The sequence below is a fragment of the Hemibagrus wyckioides genome, linkage group LG03 (assembly GCF_019097595.1).
Source record: "Hemibagrus wyckioides isolate EC202008001 linkage group LG03, SWU_Hwy_1.0, whole genome shotgun sequence".
Taxonomy (NCBI): domain Eukaryota; kingdom Metazoa; phylum Chordata; class Actinopteri; order Siluriformes; family Bagridae; genus Hemibagrus; species Hemibagrus wyckioides.
Genome location: NC_080712.1, coordinates 22880762 through 22887645, shown reverse-complemented (window position 1 = coordinate 22887645; position 6884 = coordinate 22880762).

Here is a 6884-nt window from a genome sequence, read left to right as displayed (position 1 = left end):
CATCCTGCAGGGTTAATAGAACCATCCTGCAGAGGTCAAGTGCAGACTCCTGAGTTTCTGTTAATATGTTTATTCATTATTGTTCTAAATGGGCTGACCTACTAAGTCTCTTTCTCTGTCTCACACAGGGGTTTACAAACCTCCAATACATGTCACTTCTCCTGATATTCAAATGTGTTGTTTCCTTCCCCTCAAAATAGAATTGATCTTTTTTTTTTAATATACTAGAGTTCATGTTATTATTTGTGACCAAGTTTCAAGTGCATTAGACAAAAACAATGCCAAAATTTGGAATAAATATTTTAATTTAACAGCAGTTTTTCAGTTTTTCAGACAAGTACTTTGGGGCACACACAAGAATCGTGGACACACCTTTTATGCACCATCTGTCACAACACTACAGCCTAGTGGCTGTAAATTTGGAGCCTATAACTAAGCTATATTTTAGAATAGGGCAATAGATAGCTGGGCAGACAATTTATGCTAGTTTGCATTATTATATTAACATGTAATTCTCAAATACAATCATACTTTCTCAGACTTGGGTGAGTCTTTGAGGCAAGTTTCATTTTGCTCACTGTTAAATTCCCCTCCAGGCTGCATGCTGTAGCTGTCAGATCACTCCAATACACTCAAACTCACTCAATTATTGTGATATGATGGTATATTTTGAGAATTAAAGCATGATCGTGAAAAGAAAAGAGACAGATGTGGATAAACTGCAAAAAGTGAATAGGTGATTAATAAAGATGCAGTAGGTAACATATTTTTCTGTTGTACTCTTGTATATTAAGATTCTCAGTTATCTGGAAGTTGAGTCATGTTAACTAGTTAGATCAAAACGTTTCACTGCTCACCCGAGCAGCTTCTTCAGTCCCTTCAGCTGTACTATTAAAAATCCTATTCCAGTAGTACAGCAGAATTTGATGACAAAATTACAAATGATTTAACAATACTTTAACAGTTATTAAAGAAATGTCACTAACTCCAAAGTGCCATATTCCTAAGAAATAAATTCAATGCATGTTTGTGTATAAGAACGTCTTGTAAGTCTTGTTCTAGATGCTGCCCAAAACCCCTCAGAATCAGCTGCTAAACTCTCAGCACAAACAGATCCTGCTATTGTGGACAAAACGAAATAAAACAAGTAAATACTGCTACTACAAGTAAATAAGTGCTTTTTCAAGTTGGAGGAGCCTATTGCTTGTGAAATGGATTAAGTAAATTAGCTAACTCTATGTTATGTTAATCCAAACAGTATAAATTAATAGCTAAGGAAAAGTAAAACATTTTATATTGACCTATTTATAATTGTACGATGTGTTACATTTGGAGCTTGCATAAATATGCTTATAAGCTAGCTAGCTAGATTTAGTAGATTTGGTTGACTGAAACCTCTACGCATATGTGAGCTTATTACACAGATGTACAGCACAATGTTTCATTATTCTTAATCACTCAGTGCAGAGCCAATTTTAAGACTTTATATGCTTATAGCTTTAAGATTTAAACTTTTCAATTGAATTGGCTCAACAGGGAGAGTAACTTATCATTATAGCTGGTCTTCCATATTCCCCCTCATGCTGAGCATTTCAACACACTTTCTTTGTGCATTTTGACTTTACCATATCACATTCAAATAAAATTCACATACACAACGAATTTGTCACATACACAACCAGACAGACAAAATTTTTGTCACATGCACAACCAGACAGAGAAAAACATGTAGTGAATTCTGATAAATACTGAGTATTGTTTCCCTGAATACCTGATTTGTGCTAGCTTCCCGGTTTCTGTGTTCTGTCTCAGCCCAGTGCATCCTGTTTGTATTTTGCCAGCCCTAACCTGTTGTTGACCTTGATCTTAATCTTGCTTGATGTTTTGGATTTGTTTGCCTCTCTATCATTAAAACAACTCTTACTACAACTGCATCTGTCTCAGCTCCCCATTTCATGACAGCTGGGCAATAGGGCCAATCAATCTCAATATAAATATCACAATATTTGTGACCATGTTTCATTACACTGTCATTGAATTTTAAAGAATATTCTTCCAAAGGATGCAGACTGAATCATTTTAAATTGGTGTTTATAATATTTACATTACAATACACAATATATTGTACATGCATGCAATATTATCACTACACTGGAACACAGTTTTACACACTACAGGACAAACCATCAATTCTTTAGAAGTCCCACATATACAGATTGCTGTTAGATGTTAATAAAAAGCAGTTAAAAGCAGCATATTTTGCATTTTTGGCTTAACTGTTAATGTGATTCCTTTTAAGTAGGTAAAATGTAAGTCAGCATCAAATTCAAATTTTATTGATCACATACACAATCATACATGCAAGCTTTTTTCCTGAATGTCCATGTCATAAAAATTGAATAAAATAATAAAGAATAGAAAAAATTTGAATTGAACTATACTGGTAGGAAAGGTGTAAAATATATAGAAAAATCGAAAGCATATACTATATGAATACAGATACAGTAGGTGCAAATGAATACAAAAAATGATATCTAAAAATGTTATCTAACGCTTATCTAATAACTATTCAATAAGTTCCACTAACTATAAGCATCTCTACTGTTTGCTCCTCTAGCACTTAGTTAAAAATCTTGTATGGTAGCACGACTTGTATTGTCCTCTGCTTGATATATTTCTTTGCTTGTATTTCCTTATTTGAAAGCCATTTGGGATATAAGTGTATAACAAAAGGAATAAATGTAACTGACATGAATAGAGTATGACTAATGTGTGCAATCATGCAGTCTGATGTACAGTACACTTTGGTGTCCTGCTACACAACCCATAACACCAGTCAGTTACAAACATGGCTACAAACCAGGACTCCGACTCCCATCACCTACAGTCCCTCTTACCTGATTTCTCCTCATGCACACTTGAACACTTTCACACACACAGCGCACTCACACAACTGCGAAGTATACACTCTGTGTTCCTTAATGTTCCAGTATTTGATCTTGTTCTTCATTCACAGTTCTGTTTTTTTTCCAGTTCATGTTGTTTGCACATCCTCTGATTATTGCCTATTTTTCTGCTTAACTTTTTGTATTTGTTGCTTCGCAATAAAAACATTGAGCGCCTGCATCTGTGTCCGTATCTGGTGCCTGTCAACATGAAGCCTACATGCTGTCTGATCAGCCTGGATCTATTTTGTTTTTTAGATGTAAGGTAGACTGGAAAATAGAAATCAAGGTTATTGCTTTTGAATACTCTAAGTTTAAGAGTCGTGTTTTCACCCACAGTGTATTCAAGCTACAAAATAACATATGGATGCTTCTGTGGTCTTTATCATTTGTTAGCAAAAGGTAGCCAGTGAGTTAAAAGAATATCATATCATGTGCAGAATCATATCATGTGCAATACTATTTTAATTCTCTAGCACCTTTTTTTTTGTACATTTCGTACATAGCATATTTCATTTATACTTATTTCTCTTCTGAAGCAGTCTCTGGCAAAAGAATTTCCTCAGGATTAATAAAGTTATTTCTTATCTTATCTTATCTTATCTTATCTTATCTTATCTTATCTTATCTTAAAAAGTGAATATACCTGTATGTTACCATCCTAAGTTACCAAATAGGAATTCCAAGCTGAAGCAGCATTTTCCTTGTTTTTTTTCCAAGTCAGAGACTGGGAATTACAAGTTATGTCTGTTATTTGAATAAATTTATTTATTTATTTTTATAAAAAAATATATATATATTGTCCAAGTGTTTTAATTTGTAGTCACACATTTACACTTTCAGTGCATCATAGAGAGAACTGCTATATTTTTTTTGCTTTAATTTGTGTAGCTTTAAGTGTTCTGCCAGCTTTGAGCCTTGTGTAGGCTTGTCCAAATAATAAAGAGTGTAATAATTAATAGTAATTTTTTGTTCTTTTGTGCTTTGTCTGCTGTGAGTAAACTATTTTAAATTGTTTATTTTGTAGTGCTGTTAATTTACATTTGTTTGTTTGTTTTTATTTGTGAAATTAATAAATGCCCCTGTCGAAAATGATCAAAAGTTAGCATTCACATAGATGCTATTTTTTTTATTTTTCAAAAATTTATTCCAAACGTAGTGTGCTCCCTGACCCAACTAGCATTAATGTGCCCCCTTCCAGTTGCCAAATTACTCCTACCCCCTTGCGCTAAGCCTCTCTCTCTCTCTTTTTCTCCATTTCTCTTACTCTGTCTCTCACTCACTCTCGCTCCCTCGCACCTGCCGTCTCACTCTGCCATTGTGTGGCTGTGCAAACGTTTAACCGACATTGAATGCAGAACCCCCTGCGATAAAGGGGAAGGGGGAAGGATATTGAGAGAAAGAAAGAAAGGCCGGGAAAGGGCATGTTCTCCCTCCCCACTCTTCTCTCTGCTTACCCTGCCAAGCGAAAGGCATGGCTTTGTTTGTTTTTGGAAGAGCAACATTCGGGATGGCTACAATGTTCAAAAATGAGCATCGGAGCCTGGAATATGAAAGAAGCTACTCAAATCCGATGCCTCTGCCTGGCTAGGAAGACATACATAGTTGTTAACATGTACGCTATGTTCAATGTTACCCCCCTTAATTCCCTTTTGTGGTATTTCAGCAGCCACATTCCTATTGGGCTTTGTTTTGCAAGTGGAGGCCAGACTGCTAATTGGTAATTGTTGTCCCTCTTTTGAGCACTCGGATGCCCTCAGAGCTGTTAGGCGATCACTTGGGTGACAGGTCACTGCAGGAGCTTCTGTTTCCGTTGCAGATGCTTCACCCTTGTCTCCCGTGTCTTCTCCCCACTTCAGCCCTAGTGGGTCATGACCTTTAACCTCACCTGTGCCATTAGGGGATCAAATGAGGAGCGAGGCCAGGTCAGGTCTAGCACCAAAGATGTTTGTAATAATTCCTCCACAGTGGACAATGTTGTGTGAAGGAGCAAGCAGAGCACTTCGTTTTCACACTTATTCATGCAGGAGGAAGGAATGTTGGAGTGCAAAATTCAAATCAAGTAAAGGACATGATGGTATTGTCCCTGGTGACCACTGATAGGTAAAAGACTGTGAGACACACTAAAAAAAGAAGAGATGCCGATTAGCTCACTCACTGGATAAGAGCAGGATTCTCACACACACATACATCCATGTAGAAGGGGAAAAAACAATTACATTTTCTCATTAAACTTCTCTTAATCCTTTTATATGAAACATCCTTACATAAGTATACACAATGAGGAAGAAGAAAGGAGGAGAATGCGTGAGGAATAATTACATATGTCATGGAGCCGGGGCTTTTATTTGGGGTGTCACTTATGATGTCATGGGCTGCATGTGCTAATTTGAATTCAGACCTTTATCTCTGGCCCGCAGCAGATTTGAGTGACGGGCCACCAAATGCTCAAGCCACTGTCTTATTGATTTCTCTAAATCCCCAACAATAGCATTTGCATGCTTGTTTCTGTAATAATACAGATATGCTATTCACAATGAAAGGCCGTGCAGACCAGAGGTAACTAATTGTGTGCCGTGTAATGAGTGCGGTTTCAATTTGATATAACTCAGCTCGCCACAGCCCCGTGCTAAGTACTTTCAAGTCTTTGTGGGGAAATAATTGATTTTTTGTGCTTTGGGCACAAGGAAAACTATTATGATCTTTTTGAATAATGGCAGTGGAAGGCCTGTGAATTATTTAAATTGGTATTAGAAGAAGAAGCCGTGGTGGGAAGATAGCAAAGCCGCTTGACTGACAGCTTGGAGTCTGGACTGCTTGATTAGTCATTCTCTTAAGGTGGAGACGAGGATTCATTTGAGATACACACTGGTGAATGGTATTATAGTGGCCCTTTTTTCTACGTGAGTGCATGGTTTTAGAGAGGGGTCCTCAAGGGGGTGAGCCTTCTGACTTTGGTACCTTCAGTGAAATGCGGAAGAGGGGGGTAGTTGGTGTTTTAGGGTGGAGGGTGGACTCCAGGCTGTGTTCCTGAGCGAGAGAAATGGAGAGAATCCACAATTCGGAATCTGCTCATGGTTAGCCAGTGGACGGTCTTAAATGAGCTCTACCTGTGCCAGCCGCAGGGATTTGAGGCAGAATGTGATTATTCTGGGTATCAGTGAGCCTTGGCGTTGCTCTCTCAAGGCTGAAAAACTCATTTTTTTCCACAGGGCTTTGTTTCCTTTGGAACAAAAGCACTTTCTTAGTTAACACAGCATGTTCAAATTTCATGCTCTTAATTGTGCTCATAGATAAATGTGTTGGGCGCCTGTGGAATGCTGGCTGTGTGCGTCCGCGCTGCAGAACCATCACTGTGCAGGCACAATGTGTGAATATATGTGTGTATGTGCATTTGTTTTAGAAGTGCAGCCTTCTTTCAAAGACACTTGCTTGGTGTGAGAAATCCAGGGTCTTGCTTCCAGAGCGGTAATTCAATTCCACATTTTCTTTCAACAAGGAGACTTAATCTGGTTGAAACCAGGACTAGCTTGGAAGGCATCATGTACCAGTGTGTGTACGAGTGTCATCCCATGTTACGTCTGTGAAGTTATCTTCCTGAAACACAATAGCCAATGAAAGACAGTTGGTGAGTCCACGAAATGACGATGGCCTTAGGATTTACAGCCTGTGTGTGCACGAACAGCGGACAGGCTTAACTACTGTGAAAGCATGTTAACTACTGTTCCAACAAGGCTACATGGTAGTTAAGAGTTGCAGCTTCACTGAACTGAAAAGACACATTGGTGGTGTGTGTTTGAGTAGAATGCAATGTAATGATCTTCTATGGTTAACACTGCTTGGGCAAGAAAGTGGTTATCTCATCTGGAAGCGCACACACACTTTTGGCATTCCACTCCAGTGTTTATTGTCTAAATCACATTATTGCAGTGATGTCTA